The sequence below is a fragment of the Tenrec ecaudatus genome, chromosome 6 (genome assembly GCF_050624435.1).
Source record: "Tenrec ecaudatus isolate mTenEca1 chromosome 6, mTenEca1.hap1, whole genome shotgun sequence".
NCBI classification, from domain to species: domain Eukaryota; kingdom Metazoa; phylum Chordata; class Mammalia; order Afrosoricida; family Tenrecidae; genus Tenrec; species Tenrec ecaudatus.
The window spans coordinates 125016318-125037036 of NC_134535.1; the positions used below are offsets into that span (position 1 = coordinate 125016318).

The 20719-nt window shown below is 45.3% G+C and overlaps 1 pseudogene; it reads right to left on the minus strand.

Moving 5' to 3' along the window:
* Positions 1–10964: 10964 nt before the first annotated feature.
* LOC142451209 (mitochondrial glutathione transporter SLC25A39 pseudogene) lies at positions 10965–12074 on the minus strand (annotated as a pseudogene).
* Positions 12075–20719: the final 8645 nt, after the last annotated feature.

The following is a 20719-nucleotide window of genomic DNA, read 5'->3' on the forward strand; positions in this document are numbered from 1 at the left end:
AAAGTGTGGACATCAGAAAAATCACAATTAAGTGTTGAGACTTTGAAAGTCATTTTATGTGTGAAATATAATTTAACAAATTCTTGTGAAAAATTTCATGACCTTTTAAACAATGACAGCAATCTACTAAAAAAATCACTCAAATGAGAAATATGCCAAAGAATAAAATAATACTATACATACTTTTTAATGTATTATATTTGTAAATTGTACTTATGTTGAAATTGTAAAAAATATATATTACAATACTATTTTTGCGGTCTATGAAAATTTTTGCTGCTCCATATAAGCCAAATTTTTAATCAAGAAGCCCCCCCGGATCCCCCCACCCCCCCTTGTCTATGGTGTCCCACTTTACCAATGTTAAAATCTGGTCACCTTATAGTAAACCCATGACTTCAAGCAAAATATACACTGCATGATGCCTGCCCCCAGACTATTTCTAAGGCTCACACTTAGTACTTTCTTTCTTACACTTAGTACTTTTTATGGATCCTTCATTGCAATGGTTTAGAAGTAATGTGACAGTTGTTCTCCAAAGTCTGTTCTTTAGGAATAATTCTTATTGTGTATATATGCTTCATATCTATAGTCATGTTCCTAGACACCCCCATCCCCCAGCAGATCCCCTCAAGACCAGTTATGTACTTTATTGAGGTCTGTTTACAACTATTTACAACTCATGGTGACCCTATAGCAAATACTAGCTAATTGTGAATAGAGAATATGAGCACATACTAAGATGCTCTACCACCACCACTTACGTGGCATATTATCAAGCAATGCAAGTCTTGGAAGATAATATGCATTGTGATCAGCAACATCATGATGACAAATCAATTGGATACCAATCTGATATCAATTCTTAATACTCGCCCGTTTTTCGTTCTCCATTTCTCTGCAGTACAGCTGACTCTCCAATTCCTCTTCAAGGTGCTGCTTCCTGTAAATTGTAATTTACTAGTTATTTATTCTCGCCATCATGTCAGCACAAGGGCAATGTGATTTAGTTTCTTGGCCAATGGGCACTCCTGTAAATATCTGTGGAAATTTTGGAACCCAATGTTCAAGAGTCTTGGTGACAGAGAGGGTTACTCATTGAACTGTTACCAGTAAGATCCATGGTCTGACCCCACCAGCACACTGCTTGGGAAAGGTGAGGCTGTCCATTCCTGCAGAGCCTTAAAGTCTAGGGAACCCAAAGGGGAAGTTCTACACTGTCCTATAGGATGGCTATGAGTCAGAATCGACTCGATGGCAGTGGGTTTGGATTTCAGCTCCATTTTAGGGTACTCAATCAAGCTTCTACTTGTCGGATAGACCAGTGGGAGGGGTTTTCTCAAGCTAGAGTCCTGGGTAGAGAAATGAGAAAGGCGGTTGAATGTGGGGAGAACAGTGTCTCTGCATTTATGTCATTGCTCTTTCACCAACTAATGAACCCAGTTTCTCCAACTGCAAATCATCAGGAATTGGAATAAGTGATCTCATGGTGATAAAATGCTGTGATTTAATAGGCCTCCTAATCCTGTAAACAGCAACAGTATCAGAAACCCTGTCCTATAGGGCCACAGTGAATGGGATTGATTTGGTGACAGTGAGTTTCGAGTTTATTTTGCTATATAAAACTTAAAATATTTGCAGCAAGCTACTCCATCATACATATGCCTCAGCCTCAGCTGTTTCAGTGAGCTGCAGTGAAATTGGAAGTCAAGGCTCTGCTTAATTAGTTACCAAGTCTGTTTCTTCCAGTATCAGCTTGAATGTTAAGTGTTGAGGATGTGTACTCGAGGTAACTGAGGTGCTAGGCTCGAAGCACTCCTAGTCTTTCCTGAGTTTCCTAGGAGGAGGACCAACTGTGTCTTAATACTTCCCCAGTCTCCTTTCATTCTGCTACTTTCTGAATTCTTAGCCCCCATAGCCATCTCTCTCCCCCATCTTCTAGTTCTCTTCTAGTAGGTTCTCACTGGGTTTAAAAAAAAATTAGCTCCAATAAACAATCTTTTCCTAAATAGCAGGATGCTATTTGGTTATTTACACAAAGAAAAAAAATTTAAAAATAAACCCACACGAACTCTTTTGGAAAGTCAATGGAAATTCTAAGTATCTTCTGTCAAGGGCACTCGGTGGTATTCCTCCTCCTCTTCGAGGATTAAAGCGCCGAGTGAAGTCAGCGGTGAATGAATCAACAATCTCTAATTGGCTCACCCATTTCCAATTTTCTCCTTTAGAACATCCCCTACGCTGCTCTCATGTGCGGGACAGAGTCCTGGTGCTAGCCATCTCTCTGTCATGGCCAACAGGACCCCTCCGCCTCAGTGCAGGCTCCTCTGCCCAGGGGTGGGGGACGGGATGAAAGGTCACGGCCTCAGAAAGGCCTTCCCGGAGGGCCGCTCTCCATGCCCTAACTAACGGGTTTCTCCCGGCGCAGCGTCGCCCTCTTAGCGGTTTGTGCTGTGGATTTTCTTAGGTGCCTGTCTAGACTCCACGCTCCCAGAGGGCAGGGCCTCGGCTGGCTGACCCCACGGAGATGGCGAGGACGCTCTCCCAGGCCACCTGGCTGCTGGACCGTTTCCTCGGGACCGCCGCAGTCCGTCTAACCTCCGCCATTGCCACCCCCCACCCCGCCCCGCCGGCCGACGGGGAGAGCGCAGCGCACCCACCGCTTGGATGGGCGCCTCGGCTCCGACTACCGCCTATCGCTGCGCCACTCGCCGCTCCGTGGGCTCAGGCCGCCGCGTCCGGAGGGACTGTCCGCCTGTCCGCCGCCGGGGGGAGCAGCCGTTAGGAGCCCTGGCCGCCTCAAAATTCCACGGATTCTACCCCCAACGGCCCGTCCGTCCGTTGCTGCGGTTGCACCCCGGGGCTCGGCTCTGCGGGCTCCCTCGGCGACCGACACACGCGCCCACTCGCGGCCCGGGAGGCAGCCTCGCGCGCGCCTCGGCCGCTCCTCCCGGCTCACCTTCGCGCCGCCGCACGCACGCGGCGCGCCCGCCGGCCGAGAGCGCGGGGGCGTTTCAAGGGGAAACCGGCTGGGGGCCCACCATCTGCAGGCTGCAGTCAAGGAGGGTGTTAACATTTCTGCTTTAAGAAATAGCTGGGCCCCCTCCCCTCGTCGTCTCTTGGTCCCCTGGTTAAGTATCCCCGCGAAATCTTGGAGAAGCAGCTCGGAGACCCGGCTGAGAAGACTTGGGCGATTTCTCAGAGTTATTTTGGGCCTCGGGGCTCTTTTGTAATAAAAAGTGCCAATCTTCATCTTCTGGATGGGACTGGCACAAGTTTCCGGGCTTTTTAAATGGTCCACAGGGGCATTGCCTGCTTCAAGGAGGATGCTCCAGTGGACAGTAAACACGTGCAAAGGTGCGCAACTGCAGTGGTCCTGAGAAAACTTGACATTAAAGCCATAGCACACCACACACCCATCAGAATGGCTGAAATGGGGCAGAAAAGAGAATGCCAAACTTGGGGGAGGGGGATAAGACTATCCTGAACTTTTTTTTCTTTTAAATCATTTTATTGGAGCTCATACGATTCTCATCATAATCCATCCATCCATCCATTGTGTCAAGAATATATGTACATTTGTTGCCATCATCATTCTCAAAACATTTGCCTTCTACTTGCGCCCTTAATATCTTCTGCTCATTTCCCCCTCCCTCCCCACTCCCCCTACCTCATGAACCCTTCATCATTCATAAATGATTATTATTTTGTCTATCTTGAACTTTTTATATGCTGTTAGCGTGTGTGTATCAGGAATGGGGATAAATTAATCCAACCATTCTAGAAAATAATTTGGCAATATTTATTAAAGCAGAACATAGGCCTACCGTATGACCCAACAATTCTCTCTTAGTAGTATACTCAACACAAATACATATGTCACCAAAAAAAATAAATACTAGAAGGTTCATAGCAGCACTATTCATGAAAACTCCACACTGGAAGCAATCCAAATGGCCATGAACATAAGACTGGATTAAATGTATTACAAAGTATATTCACACATGGAATCTCGTATAGCAATAAGATTGTATTATAGCTTCATGCAACTGGACGGATGACTCATAAAACTGCGTGAAAGAAAACATATGACTTTATATAAAGATAAAAGTGAGGCAAAACAAATCCATTGTGTTAAACATCTCGATGTGGTTTCCCGTTGGAGGATTGCGAGTGGGAGGGGAATACACGAACATCTGAAATCTGCTCTGTGGCTTGATTTAGGTCTTGATGGATTTGTAAAGAGCATCACCACACGACATTTTTCTATGTCTTACTTTAAAAGGTTTTTTTTTTAAATGTCTGAAGTATTAGTTTGTCCAAGTTCATCTTAATTCAGGGTACATGAATTTTACAATTACTATATACAAGGCACTGTGGAAGCCCAGAAAGACATCTTTGCCTGTAGGGATTCGCAAGCTAATAGACACAAATGTAAAAGTCATTGCTTGAGAATATTCCCTGATACTATACTAATTGTTCTGGGAGACCAAAATACTTTTCCATGGGAAAAAGTGGGGTGGGGGAATATTTATCCAGGCAGAACAGATTTTTAAGATGGTCCTAAGGTTTGGGGGGGCAGGAAAGCAACTGTTTGCCAAGGACTGAGGGTTTCCCCGGGGTGCTGGACTTCTGTACTAGATCTAGGATAGTTGTGGGGCACCTGAGAACTGATGACTGTAGGAGGAACTGAGCCCGATGAGTCTTCACATCTGCTAACGTATCCATCACAGAATCTAGCTCAGTAAGTTCAGTGAAGCTTTCTTGAAATAGAGGAAAAAGTAATCGAATCAAAAGCATGTATCCAGGTAATGTTAGTGCAACTGCTCTGATGTGTCCAGGGGCTCTTGGTCACTTGAAACGAAGAAAGGACTCACAGGTCACAAATGACAAGCAGAAAGCGAGTTTACTTGGAAAGAAAAGAAAAGCTCCTGACGCAGCTCAAGTGACTTGCAGCTGAATGAACTCTCTAGGGGTTTTATGCCAGGTGTGAGGTACTTGGCCTGTCTGTCTCTCCAGGTTATGAATGGATCGATCTCAGGTCTGGTCCTATTTCTCAGGTCCAGTCATAGGCCTGGTGTGTTAGTCTGGGTTGACTAGAAAAACAAATTCATAGATGCTTAAGTGTGTATAAGAAAGAGCTTTATATATATAAAAAGCAATTGTTTATTAAGAAAACATCCCAGCCCAACCAGATCAATCCATAAGTCTGATATTAACTCATATGTCTGATACCAGTCTATAAATTCCTCTTCAGACTCACGCAAAATACGCAATGACACCGAATGAAGGAAGATCACCGAATGAAGGCCAGTGGCTGGAAAGTCTTATGGATCCAGTGGCAGTGGAAGCATCCCAGTGCTACCGTGGCAGGGGTCCCCATGTGCCCCTCCAGCTCCAGGACTCTAGCAGAGTGCCATGTGACTTATCAGCAGGATGATGAAGCAGAGAGAGTGTATCTGGCCTCCAGTGAGCTCTTTTATCTCCTCGATTCCAAATGAGCTCATCAAGCTGTGATGTGATTCACAGGCTAGCCTCCACCCTTCACAAGTTGACAGATTATGCAGCTGCCACCCACGGCCATGCTCTCCTATTGGCCAGGCTTGCACCAGTGTGGACAGAGAAGTAAGCATGCAATGGGTGCAAAAGGAGTTTGGGGTTTACTGACTTTGGAGTTTAAAATCAGCCTAGGGGTCTGATTCCTACTGGCTTTCCATTTAAATTGTTCTGGGCTGTTGAAATCAAACAGACATCCTGCTGTTGCCAATGCTTCCCATTGCTGGGCCTCTTTTCCCTCAGTCTGCCTGCCGGCTCTCTCTCTCCCATCTCTCAGTGTCAGTTGGTTTTTGCTGCTGTGGTTTGTTTTTTTAATATGAGCAGTGGAACTAAATGAAGAAGAATTCAGCAACAGAATTGGAGAAAGGCTCACCAACAACCTGTACTATTTACTTATTCATTTATTGGTTGACTTCCCTTTTTATGATATTGTGTGGCATCCTTGAATGGATCTGCTATGATGGGTCCCTTTTCTCTCTCTCTCTTTCTTTTTGTACATCATTGCCCTCATTATTCTCAAAATATTTGCTCTCCACTTAAGCCTCTTGCATCAGGTCCTCATTTTTCCCCTCCCTCCCTGCTTCCCCCTCCTTCATGAACTCTTGATAATTTATACATTATTATTTTGTCATATCTTGACCTGTCCAACATCTCTCTTAACCCACTTTTTTGTTGTCTGTCCCCAAGGAGGAGGTCACACGTAGATCCTTGTAATCGGTCCCCCCTTTTCAGCCCACCTGCCCTCCACCCTCCTAGTATCATCACTCACACCACTAGTCCTGAAGGGATCATCTGCCCTGGATTCCCTGTGTTTCCAGCTCCTATCTGTACCAGTGTACAACCTCTGGTCTAGCCAGACTTGCAAGGTAGAATTCGGATCATGATAGTGAGGGGAGCGGGGAGGAAGCATTTTGGAACTAGAGGAAAGTTGTATTTTTCATCGTTGCTACATCACACCCTGACTGGCTCCTCTCGTCCTGAAAACCCTTCTGTAAGGGGATGTCCAGTGGCCTACAAATGGGTTTTGGGTCTCCACTCCATATTCCCCCTCTCATTCACTATAAGATTTTTTGTTCTGATGATGCCTGATACCTGATCCCTTCGACACCTCGTGAAAGCACAGGCTGGTGTGTTTCTTCCATGTGGACTTTGATGCTTCTCAGCTAGATGGCTGCTTGTTTAGCTCCAAGCCTTTAAGACCCCAGACACTATATCTTTTGATAGCCGGGCACCATCAGCTTTCTTTGCCACATTTGCTTATCCACCCTCTTTGGCGTCAGCGATCGTATAATGGAGGTGAGCACACAATGATATGATTTTCTGTTCTTTGATGCCTGATAACTGATCCCTTTGGCACCTCATGATCACACAGGCTGGTGTGTTCTTCCATGTGGGCTTTGTTGCTTCTAAGCTAGATGGCCGCTTATTTACCTTCAAGTCATTAAGACCCCAGATGCTATATCTTTTGATAGCCAGGCATCATCAGCTTTCTTCACCACATTTGCTTATTCACCCGCTTTGGCTTCAGCAGTTCTGTAGGGAAGGTGAGCATCATAGAATGCCAATTTAATAGAAGAAAATATTCTTGCATTGAGGGAGCACTTGAGTGGAGGCCCAATGTCTTTCTGCTACCTTAGTACTAAACCTATAAATATATGCACATAAATATATTTCTCCGTCCTCATATATAAATATATTTGCATATGTACATGTGTTTATCTAGACCTCTACAAATGCCCTTTGCCTCCCAGCTCTTTCCTCTATTTCCCTTGACTTTCCTCCTGTCCCACTATCATGCTCAATCCCCACCAGGGTTTCAGCAATTCCTCTTGGCTACCCTTGATCATGCCCTACCAGGCCTCCCACACCCACCTCACTACCGATTTGGATCACTTGTTGTTCCTTTGTACCTGGGTTTGTTAACACCACTACCTTTCCCCCCACCTCCCCTTCTCCCATGTCCCCTCAAAAGTGTTGGTCTCATTTTTTTCTCCTCCAGATTGTTCATCCAGCCTATCTTATTTAGATAGATCTGAATAGAGATTAACTTGCGCAAAAACAAGACAGAGCAAAACCAAGCAACAATATACAACAAAACAACAACAACATATCCATGACAAAAAACAAACAAACACAATAAGAAAGAAAAGCTTGTAGTAAGTTCAAGAATTTTTTGTTGCCTTTTAGGAGTGTATTCCAGTCCAGTCTGTTGGGGCACCATGCCCTGGCCATAAAGTCCACCTTCAGCTTTCCCTGTGGACCTCGCCACTCCTTCCATTGCTGTTCTGTTGCACCCCTTAGTGTTTTGCCTTGGTGTGGCAATTCCCACACTGTCTCCAGTGCTGTCCCCCACGGGACCATGCGTCAGTGAGGGCTGTCATGTCTCATAGTGGGGCTGGCCATGTGGTCCTTTCTGTGCATTGGCTGCTCTAATTGGGAACATCATCCTCACGGCCTGGTGGGCCAGGATGTGCTCCACTCTCTCCTCCTCCCCCTTCATCTACTCCCGTGTGCTCTGATCAGATATGTTCCTCTTCCAGAGCTACAGATTCAATGCCATCCTTTGAAATAAATTCTTCTGGGGGAGGGACAGGTGTCCACTTAGTATTTGGGATTGGGGCCAGCCCCCCAAAAACCTGTGATATTTAGATAACATCACTTTGTTTGCTAAAAGTAGACCAAAGACTACATTCTTCGACATGGAGTCCACTTAAACATGACAGAATTAAAACCTCACAATCACTCTACTTTAGGCTAGGCTCTCTAGCAAAGCAGCCAGTACATTCCAGTGTTTATATCAAGGAAGTGGCTCGCACAGTTGTAGAGGCTGACAAATCCCAAGTCCATGAGTTAGATGCTACCCTGGAGATGTCTCCTGATTCATGAACTGCAGGGGCAGATCAGCCATCAGGCTTCTGGTTGCAGAGGCTAATGAATCCCAATGTGACAGGTAAGTTGGCAGACTGTTGCTGACTCCCAATATCTGGCAACTGGCTCAAGTTCAAATAACGAGGTCGGATGAATAACTTGGAGTAGGATCCAGACTCAGCAAAAAGCAACCAAGCTTTTCCATAGCATCCACTTATATTGGAAGCAGGCTTCCTGAGGTGAACTCATCATGGGGGTGGGGGTGGGGGATTACTATGTCATAAGTGCCAGAGCACTGAGACTCTTGGTTCTGCCAGGTTGAAACAAAAGTTTATCACAATGACCAATAAGCAGAATCAAAGTGAATGGAGAAGAGACGGAAGCAGTCAAGGATTTCATTTTACTTAGCATCACAAACATCCATGGAAGCAGCAGTCAGGACACTGAACTACACACGTTACTGTATTAAAGTATTAAAAAGCAAAGGTGTCCTCTGGTGGACTGAGGTGTGCCTGGCAAAAGGCATTTTATTAGCAATCACCTCATATGCATACAAAAACCTGGACAATAACAATACATAAGAAACACTGAATGCATTTGAGTTACATTTATCATTGTGTAGGTGAAGCATGTTCATTATGTCATGGGCTGCCAGAAGAAGGAACACATGTAGTTGGAAGAAGTACAGCCAGAGTGCTCGCTAGAAGCAAGATGGTGAGACTGTCTCATATGCTCCTGTTATCAGGAGAGACCCGTCTGCGGACAAGGACATCGTGTTTGGTGAAGTGGATGGGTAGGGAAAAGAGGACGATACCAACCGTGGGCACTAACACACTGACAATTGTGAAGACGGTGCGGGACCCCGCAGTGTTTCGTTCTGTTGTACATAGGGTCACTATGAGGCAGAACTCATAGCCCTGCCACCCTGGAACTAAGTTTTTCCTGAGAAAAAGATCAAATGCCATTGTACTTGAGGCTACAGTTATTCAATACTTAAATTCTGAGATGATATCATTTCTGCCTTTCTGGTCTTAAAAATGTTACATCCTTCACAGAATGATGGTCGTGGTTAATGGTAATTCGTGATGTCTCTCTAGGTCAATATGAAGTCGACAGCATTATGATGATTTCCTGCTCCTTCCCACACCCCATCCTTTATCTGCCCACTGGTTTTGTTTGTTTTTTTAATATGTCTGGGATAGACTCTCCCCTCCCCCCATCAAAGCTCATCTTGAATATCACATAGGTAACAATGTCTGGATTATAAAGAACAAACTATTGAATCCTACAACGTCTCAATAAGAGTCATTCAAAGAACCAAGGCATCTTCTTGGTGGTTACTTATTTCCTTTTTCCAGGAAGGCCATGAAATTTGCTAGAGAAATTCACAAACATGTTGGTTTATTTTTTTCATATTAAACACGTAATTCATATTTAGTTTAGGTTAGTGGCCAACTCTGTAATACATCTTATACATAAATCAGTTAACCTAATTATAAGTCCAAGAGGGGCTTTACAAAATAATATATTGCTATTCTTTCATTTTCATTGCATTACTATAAAAGAGATAACAAAAGAGAAGATCAAGTTATAGTAGGCTAATTACTTATAATAATGAACTTTGACTGACAATAAACAAAAATATTTTCAAATTTATCAAGCATGTGTTTTTATTATGAGGAGGCCTGGATATTATATAATATATTATCTATACTTTCCTACTTATTAAGGATTCTAGAAGAAAAGCCATGCCCTCCTTTGACTTTCCATTGATCTTAAGGACTATAGATGTATATAATTTAAATATATTTACATGGATTGCTATATGTGGTATTTACATAATCTCATGTCAATTTGAAGATATATAAAAGTGTCGGGATGGTGTTCAACCTGTCAATCAGGTCAGGGCCTGATGGTGCCTCCTTGCGGGCATGGCCTTCTCAAGAGGAAGGGAAGCTCCTCTGCTCTCTCTGCCTTCACCTTCCTGCTGGCTGACCCTGGTTGCTGCCAGAGCCCTGTGATGTTATCACCACCGTTGGATCCACAGGACTTTCCACCCACCAACCTGTGATCTTCCTGCATTCTGCATCATTGCATGTGGCTGTGTAAGTCTGAAGAGGGACTGATGGATTAGTATTGAAATTATGGAATTGAGTTGGGCTGAGCTGGGATGTTTTCTTGATATATAATTACTTCTTGATATAAAGCTCTTTTTTCTTTTTTTTTATCATCTTCAGATGTAAGGAATTAATAGAGGTAGGGGAGACTGAGGCAGGCCCAGTTACAGCAAACATACAGGGGCAGGGAGGTGGGGAGAAAGTAGCAAATTTGGTCTTGAACTTGGGGGGGTAAGAAAGTGAGGATCCTTGAGTCTGGGGTGTGGGGTACAGCAGGAAGAAGACCCGGTCTGAGGAGGGACTGAGGATGGTCCAGTGGGGGGAAGCCACAGGGCCTGCCCCTCGGTGCTTAGGAAAAGGCACTTGGCTCAGTCTCCTTCAGCCCACAGCCCACCCGAGGAGATGGGAGTCCCTGAGCCCTTTTCAAGGGCCTGGCAGCCCCTGCTGATTGAGCTTCTGGAAGAAGCTTTTGCCGAACTCCTAAGTGCTGATCATAATGGCACAGGAAGGGGCGGCCTTGATGATCCGGGGTAGGAAGCCTGCAAAGAGCCCCTTGGTGCCCGACTGGGCCTAGATCCTCCGCAGCAGCACCCAGGTGGAGTCAACCCGTGGTGGCCTCACTCTCAGAGCCTGCGCTGTGCCCAGCGCGACTTGGCGCTGAGTCTTCACCACATCGAAGGGCAGAGTCAGGATGGCTGCCACCTTCCCTGAGATTCCGCCAGCCACAAAGCTGATGCCCACGGATGTCTGGTCCTTTGGCCTGGGCCCACTCAGCCAGCTCTTCACCAGCTCGTAGTTGAACCAATACGGGGCTGAGAAGGGCACATCCCGCAGGGCAGTGGGCCCCAGCCCAGCCACAGGGAGGCCAGCCGCCCCTAGCCACTGCAGCCTGCACAGAGGCGCCCAGCTCCCGGTAGGACACATGCTGAGCCTGTAGCTTCGTCCTCACCAGCTCCAAGGGGCTGACCACAGTCACAGTGCCCAAGCGGGCCAGAGTGCCAGCCACCATGGGGGCATAGCGGTCAGAGGTCAAGGCTCGGTCGCACAGGAAGGTCTTGAGTTGGTCATAAGAGGTGAAGTAGATGGCAGTGGCAGGCACAGTCATCACCAGGGTGGCTGGGAGGCCACTCCACAGGGTCCTGGCGCCCTCGTGCCGCACAATCTTCACAAAGGCATCCGTGGTGCCGGTGAACTGGGTGGGGTCATGAAACCAGGTGGTGCAGCGCGCGCTGTGTGGGCACAGGTAGAGGGGCTCCAGGACACCGTTGCAGTGCAGGAGGCACGTCCATTTGGTGTCGGAGGCGCTCCAGAGGCTAGAGGGCGGCTTCAGTTCGGGGGCCACCGAGGGGCGCTGGGACTGCAGACGCACCTTCACCACGTCCAGGGGCGTCATGAAGAGAGAGGTGACCACTGCTCCAGCGCCCGAGGCCACCATTTGTTGGAGGGGGCTAATGCCCCCCGGGTCCTGGTCAGCCATCTTGCGCTCTCAATCCTGACTCTAGGCCGGTGCTCGCGCGGCGAGGCGCTGGGAACCTGGCGGGCCCATAGGGGCTGCTGCCGGTGCACGGTCCACGGGCGCTCAGAGGCCTCCGCTTGCTTAGAGCGGTCGGGCTGGCCCTCTTTTTTCTTTTAAAAAAAAATCATTTTATTGGGGGCTCATACCTCTCTTATTACAATCCACATATACACCCATTGTTTCAAGCACATTTGTACATTTGTTGCCATCAATCTCAAAATTTTGCTTTCTACTTGAGCCCTTGGTATCAACTCATTTTCCCCCTCCCTCATGAACCTTCAATAATTTATAAATTATTATTTTGCCATGTTTTACACTGTCCGACATCTCCCTTAACCCACTTTTCTGTTGTCCGTCCCCCAGGGAGGAGTTTATATGTAGATCCTTGTAATAGGTTTCCCCTTTCCACCTCACCCTCCCTCCACCCTCTTGGTATCTCCACTCTCAGCACTGGTCCTAAAGGGATCATCTGTCCTGGATTCCCTGTGTTTCCAGTTCCTTTCTGTAACAGTGTATATCCTCTGGTCTAGCATGATTCGTAAGGTAGAATTGGGATCATGATAGTGGGGGGAGGAAGCATTTAGGAACTAGAGGAAAGTTGTATGTTTCATCACTGATAAAGCTCTTTTTTACACATCTATGACTATCTCTGGATTTGTTTCTCTAGTAACCTGGCCTAACACATTATAATATAAATTTATAATAATTAGATTTAAATAATAAAATATATGCAAATTTATATGACACAATTGGCCAAATTCCGTTTCCCCACTTATCAATTAGCCTCGAATTCTGGACTTACCTATTACAAATTTTTTAGGCCATAACAAAATTATGACATCTGTAGCCTATGTGTACATAGGCTTTATAATATGCTTATATAATATACATATATTTTATTATGTTACAGATGAAAGTCTATGGAACAGACAGTTGCTTCATTCTTGTGTTCTTGGGCTCAGAATTTCTTTCTAGTTGTTACCAAGCAAAGTTTTAGAATGGAGATTCACATCTACTTCTGATAAGCCCTCCTTTATTGTAGAGACTGAAAAATCTCAAACTATATTTCTCAGAGCATCTATGCTTTTGGTTATAAGTTATTCCCCACCAGTTATTTATTCACCCTGTTACCATTGCTAGTGAGTCAATTCCACCACCTGGTGTCGCCATCTGTGCAGAGTAGGTTTTCAAGGCTGTGACCTTTCAGAAGTCTATCACTAGCCTGTCTTCTGAGGGACCTGCTGGGGGCTTGAACTGCCAACCTTTCCACCTGATAAGTCAAGTGCTTACCCATATGCACCACCAGCTCTGTCTTGGGATTTAAAAATAAAAGGCAAAGGGTGGTGGAAAAATTGGGGAAAGTATTGTTTATTCAGGATTATACAAATTGAAGAACTCAACATTACTGAATTGAGGTAGTTAGTTTATTGTGCCAACCTGGCCAATAAACACATGTGGGGTTAATTGAAGGGCAGAGAGATAAATGGCTCGGTGAGCCTCGCCTTTCTAGTTCTCAGGTCTCTGGCTTTGTGATGATCAGACCAGAGTGCAGCTGCCCTAGGCAGTTCTCTGCTTCAGTTGGCAAATCTCACTTCCTGCAGGACATCCCCAAGGAAAAGCCACATGGACCTACCCTGATGCAGCCCTAGGAGCTGGAACAGCCATGTGGAGACCCCTGACAGTGCTAAGATGCTTACACATTTACTGACTCGGCTCTCCTCCTGCAGTCATCATCACTGAGTTTGTTTTGTGAGATGGAGGAGGACTTTGTGGATTGTTAATGAGTTAATGTTGAACTTGTGGGCTTGGGCTGCACTGGGTTGGGATGTTTTCTTGATGTACACTCACCCTTTATATAAAACTCTCTTATACATGAGTTTCTATGGATTTGTTTCTCTAAAGTACTCAGACTAACACATGAATGATACATGTAGAAATTGTCACATTGGCATGTTTGGTTGTGTATATTTTTACCACAAGAAAACCAGCTTTTTTTTTTTTTTAACAATGCTGATGAGTACTGCCATTTATTGAGCCAAGCACAAAGTGAAGGATTTGCATGTTACTTGTACATCTTGCTGTTACAGGTGTGAAACTGATGACAAAGAAGGCCAGGGTCTTCTTCTGGGCTAATGAGAAATAACACAAGCTCTAAAAGTTTCCTTTCAAGTCGTGCATCATCTCCACTCTCTCACTGACAGAACTCGGTGACATGTCCAACAGTACTTTTCAAATCAGTATTGGCTCATTTCAATATTTTCAATTTCCCTTTTATCACTTAACAAATCTACCTAGTTCCCTATAGTTCTGTAAATATACAGAGTTTTAAAAATATTTAAATGTGTTTTTTTCCTTTTCTTTTCAATCATTTTATTGGGGGCTCATACAACTTTTATCACAATCCATACACCCATCAACTGTGTCACGCACATTTGTACACTCCTTGCCCTCATTCTCAAAACATGGAAACCAATTTTTTTTAAAGGGAGGCGATGGCCATCTCCCTGCCGCTTTGGCTGTTGCTGCTGCTGTCGTGGAAAGGTTTAGTTTTTCTGCAGCAGTTTTCCAAGGTCCACTTGCTAGCTTCTGGCTCCGGAAGGCTGTTGAAGTAGTAGTAGCAACAGTAGATCCTCAGCCAGAAAAGCCAAACAAAACGAATGTATGGTTTTCAATGGTTTTGACTTTTTGAGAAGTAGATTACCAGATCTTTATTCTGAAGCACTACTGGGTAGATTCGAACAGCCAATCTTTGGGTTACTCATTTGTGCCACCTGAGCAATAATTTGTCCACGGTACTCTTCCTTGCTTGGTTTGAAACCATTGATTGTTACAGTGATAATGAATAGCCAGCGTGATACACATTCTTAAACCACTAGGCCTATTAGAGCCTAGGAAATCATAATAAAGATAGGTACCTTTTTTGGACAAAGAGTAGGCTTTTTAGAAAAAGGTAAAAATATTGCTAAAATGTGGCTCTAAGAAATAAGTCTGGCAACCTGATCTCAGAGCTATGGTTCCTGCAAAGAAGGACGATGAGAAGAAGTCATTTGGTTATTAATGAAGTTATGACCACAGTACACCATCAATATTCACAAATGCATCCATGGTGTGAGCTTCAAAAAGCAGGCTCCTTGGGCCTCAAGTAGATTCTGATTTTACCATGAAGGAGATAGGGCTGCCAGATGTATGAAAGGGTACGAGGCTCAAGAAAGCTGTCTAGGACAAAGGAATGAGGTATGTTCCATACCATATCTGTGTATGTTTGTCCAGAGAAAACGTAAGGAGTTTGAAAATTCATCAAAGAAGCTTTACACATTGATTACCTATGTGCCTGTAGTAGTTGTATCATCTGGTGTCAATTTGAGAGGATTATAAGTGAAGGGGTGGAGTCTGGCCTGTCCATCAAGATATAAGCAATGAGGCCTCTGTGTGGGCTTGGCCTTCTCCTGAAAATTCTGGGAACTCTGGTATTTCCTCTTTGGAGAGACTCTCTCTGCTTACTTCCTGTAAGACATCCCTGAGGAGAAGCCACATGGACCTACCCTCATGCAGCCTTGGGTGCTGGAGAAGCCCATAGAGACCCCTGCCAGAGCCGAGATGCTTATAATGCCACTGGATCCAAAGACTTTCTACCCACTGGTCTGTGGTCATCCTGCACTTGGCATCATTGCATATGTTTCATCAGTCTGAAGAGGACTTTATAGTCTGAAGAGTCCCTATGGACATATCGGCTAATATCAGACTTATGGGCTTGGACTGGACTGGGTTGGGATGCTTTCTTAATGTACCAGTACCCTTTATATAAATCACTCTCTTACACAAACGAGTTTCTCTTTTTTTGGTTTTATTTTTCTTTTAAAATCATTTTATTGGGGCTCATACAACTCAACACAATCCATGCATCCATCTATTGTATACACAAGAGTTTATCTGGATTTGTTTCTCTAGTCTACCTGGACAAACACAGTGCCTGTCACTACTTTTAAAAACCTAGTCAATATGGAAGAAACAAATGGCTGATTACCAAATAATGCTATAGAACTGCAAAAGCAAACAATAACAACAAAAACTAGCAAATAAAAGTACTACATGAGTGGCTTCTATAAACACCCACCTGCTTGCACATTACCACGCAGTCTTTAGCTTTTTACATCCCTATGCTGATGGCACTGTGGGTTACTGGTGTTGGGCGGCCAAGGCCAAAGACTATGGTCCAGCGGGTGAGTGGGGAGGCTGCACAGATTTACCGTCTTGGAAACCCGATTCAGGGTCACTATGAGTCACTACCAACTGGATGGCAACGAGTGTAGTAGCTCTCTTTCCCAAAAGGCGAGGTTCTCCTCCACCCCATTCAGTCTATTATGTAACATAAGTACATGGTAGTCTAGGACCAAAGAATCGTAGGAATGTACCGATCGCGTATACTGCCAAAAGCCAGCGTATACACGACTTTGAAAGAGTAAACAGGAAACTATCATCAGCCCCACACAGGAAATGACCTTGCTTGAAGGCAACGAAGGTGGCGCGGGTTTCCCCTTCCCCCCGCCCCCCTATTTTCCTTGAGCTCTCTTCATTTCCGGGGTCTAATTTGGTTCTTATCTTCGACAAAGGAACCCTAGTAGCGCAGTGGCTAAAGCGTTCCGGCTGGTAGCCACAAGGTCAGCGGTTTTACTCAGCAAGAGAACGTGGCGGTCAGTTTCCATCAAGATTCACCAGCTTGGAAATCCTAAGGGACAACGCTGTAGGTCGTTAAGAGTCGGACTGCGACGGCAGGTTTTTTCCTTTGGGGAGTGGGGTGGGTGGGTCGGGGGAAGGTGGCTCTACCACCGAGGGCTGTCTCCTCGGCCCCACCCTCGAACGCCTCCGCCAAAGAGTGGCCAATAGGCCCTTGCCATTCCCAGACGTTTTGATGTCTAGTTTGACGTCACTGCAAGCCCCGACCAATCAGCAGCCGGAGGTAGGAGGTACCCCAATCGCCTTCACTTCCTCTCCCAAACAGCCCTCCCCGCGCTTCACCCCGTGATGGATGAGGCGCGTAGCCAATCAACAAGCAGCCTGGGGCCCAGCCTACCCTGCGCCCAGCCAATTACCACGAAGACGGGGAGTCGAGACGCAGGATGGAAAACTCGCCCCTGCTTTTGGAAGTAAATTGAAGAGGTGCGACGGCACCCGAGGCGCGTTCGACCTAAGAGCGCGCCTATCGCAGACCTCACTCTGCCCACCTTTAGCCCCACCCCAAGGGGGGCTCTTGCCGCCCCCCCTAACCCCCCCCCCCGTTTCAGTAGCGCACGGCCCCGTTCCGGGAGAGAACCAGGCCCAGGGGTCGGTGCGCGCGTCCCCACGCGTCGCGCGGGCAGGGCTGGCGGAGCGGGGCCCGGGGGCCCGGGGCGCCTGCCTGCGCGACCAGCCTGCGTGCCTCCTCCCGGGCCCACGTTCCCCGCCGGAGCCGCCACGGGAGGGGGCGGGGCCGGGCGCCCGCTCCGCGCGCCCGCGGCTCCCACTTGTTAAGGTGGACCAGGCCTGCGACGCGTCCGGGCCGCCGGGCCACCCCGCCTTTCCCTGCCTTCGCCTGACTTACCGCTCCGGAGCCGAGGTCCGCTCCTTAGCTCCCCGCACCCGCTGGGCGGGTGTCCCAAATACGCGGGTCAGGCAAAGGAAATAAAATGAGGTAGGGAACACGTTTTTACAGATGGGATAGGGAATCCTTTATGATTTAAGCTCTTCTGCAGTTGTCTACTCTTCTGCTGAGATCACCTTTTAATGTGGCAGCTTGGATTTTTCGGATGTTAACTAGGAGCTCAAACTTTGTGTGCTTCATATACCTAAAGGAATCGTTTGTATGTTGGGGTGTCTCTCCCTACTAGATCTGACACCCAATTCAGGGAGAAAGGACCCAGTTTCTAGTGGCCTGGGGTAACCTCAGACTCCCTTTATTACCCGTCCCAGAAAAGCTGGAAGTGTGAAGGTGGAGTATTGCAAGATTCTGTTTTCTCATTTGTAAATTGGGATACTACCCTGTTTCCCCCAAAATAAGACAGTGTCTTATATTAATTTTTGCTCCCAAAGATGCGCTAGGTCTTGTTTTCAGGGGATGTCTTATTTTTCCATGAAGAAGAATGCGGTACACATTTATTGTTGAACAAAAAAGGAAATTTATTACCTGTATACGGTAAGGTAGTAGTTGTCATCACAAACCAGCATAACCAGACAAACTGAATTCTACAGTATCAAGAACTTCTTGTTACTGCCATTATTTCCATGTACAACCATCTATGGTACTCATTTATCCAATGACAGTCATGTCATCATCTTCTGGAACATCATCATAACAACCCAAACCCTTATTTTCGGGGAGGTCTTATTTTTTGGGGGGAGATGCCTTATATTTCAGTGAGAGGCAAAACTGTAAGTAGGTCTTATTTTCGGGGATGTCTTACTTTCAGGGAAACAGGTACTATGACTTAATGAGTTTCCTTTGAGTACTAAAAGGTACAGTGTAAGTGAAAGGACCTTGTAATCTGATTGGTGTAAATAAACATTAGGTAATATACATTCCATAATTATAGTTAATAGTAAACATCTGTACAATGTTCCAGGTGGTTTTTTGGGTAACAGTTCTTTTTAAACTTTACTTTGCAAAAGTTCAAACGCATACGGATATAAAGGGAATAGGATTTTAAAACCACATGGAGTAATCATTTCTAAAGCCCCCATTTACCTCACCTCAAAGGTGGTTGTTTTGAAGCAACTTTCAGGCATTTCATCCCTAAATACTTCAGTATGCATCTCCAGATGATAAAGATCATTGAAAACAAAACCGGATACCATGAACACACAAGATAACAATAATACCTTAATTGTCAAGTTAATATGTTGAAATTTAACCAACTATCCTATAATATCCTCCCCCCCACCCCCGTCCCCACCCACCCATTACTTTGTTTATCAAATCAGGATCCCTTAAAAGGTTCACTTAAATAGTACTGGTCGATATATCTATTAAGCTTCTCTATTTTTAGGTTCCTCTTCTCTCAGGGACTTATTTAAATGTTGCACGTATAAAGTCATATAATTCCTCCACAATACTATGCAGTAAGTGCTTCCATTTTTACTGGAAGTAAAGTAGGTCTTGACGTTTTCACTGATGAGGAAACAGAGTCACAAAGCAGTTAAGTGAGTTACTCAAGGATATGGTATAAAACCTGGGATTTTAATCCATGGAGGCTGTACTCTTACCCACTCTACAATGTGTCCTATCACAGGTGCTATAAAAGTATGTATCGCAGCATATTGTTACTGTGTCGGAGCGGTGGAATCAGCTCCAATTCATGGTGAGCCTCTAAGTACAGCAGAGCGAAAGGATGCCTGGTCCTGTATCAATCGTATGGAGAAGAGTTTTGCTCAAAGTAGACTAACTCCTCACACATTTTCTGTTCCCTTACAAAGTGTTTTGATTCTCTGCATGTTTCAGTGCCACTGTTTTTTATCCTCCACAAAGGGAGAATGAGTGCACAGACTTCTCATTCTTAGAGTAGAAACCAAACCAAACAATGGCAGTTATTTCTTAACTTAAAAAAATCGCATAAGTGAAACCCATAAAGCACTAATGATAAAGCAGAAATATAAATTCATCTTTAGTCTCACATATTGGATGCATATCCATCTGTATGTGAGGGGTCTCCAAAAAGTTCATGGAGAATGTGAACTATGAAAAAACTAAGGATGGATTTGGATATTTTGGGTTTGGGTTTTGGTTGGAATAGGGGGACACCAAACTAAACTTGTACTAACGTGCTATAACATGTCTGAACAGATTCTAGTTTGAGGCACTGAGAAGGATAAGGCATCAGTTTGTACAAAGTCACCACCAGAGCTGCTGAACTTGCTGTACCATGAATTCTGCTATAATGGAAGCAAGAACAAACAGGAAATTTGTGGCGAATCTTAGGTGGGCTTGATCTCGCTGTCATCAAGTAGCTGCCTACCCATAGCGCCCTCATAGGGCAGGGTGGAACTACCCCTATACGTTTCCCAGACTGCAACTGTTTGTAGGAATAGAAAGCCCCATCTTTCTTCCCAAGAGCTGGTGGTAGTTTCGACTTTGTGGATCCCTGCCCATTGCTTAACCACCTGTCTATTTGTTGGCCTGCTTATAACATAAAGGTCAGCAGTTCAAAACGACCACCCACTTCTCCGGAGAAAGATGGACTTTCTACTCCTGATAAGAGTTTACAGTCTTGGAAACCCACCAGGGCAGTTCTAGCCTGCCTTAGAGGGTCACCGTGAGAACTCACTGGAGGGCAATGAGTTTGGAGCTTGAGTGGAAGACAGGTGAAATCACTGATACTTTACAAAAAGTGCCTGGGGACAATGCCTCACAGAAATCAGTAGTTTACAATGTAGTTTATATGCTTCATTTTAAGGAGGGATAAAACCATGTTGAAGATGAAGCCGACCGTGGCAGACCACCCATATTAATGTTTGAGAAAGGTATTAACCTTGCCCATGCCCTAATTGAAGAAGACCAATGATTAACAATAGCAACAATAGCCCGCACGATGGACATCTCAGTTGGTTCAACTTACACAATTCTGACAAAAAATTAATGTAGCGCAAACTTGCTGCTTAACGAGTGCCCATATGATTCAGATAAGCTATTGAC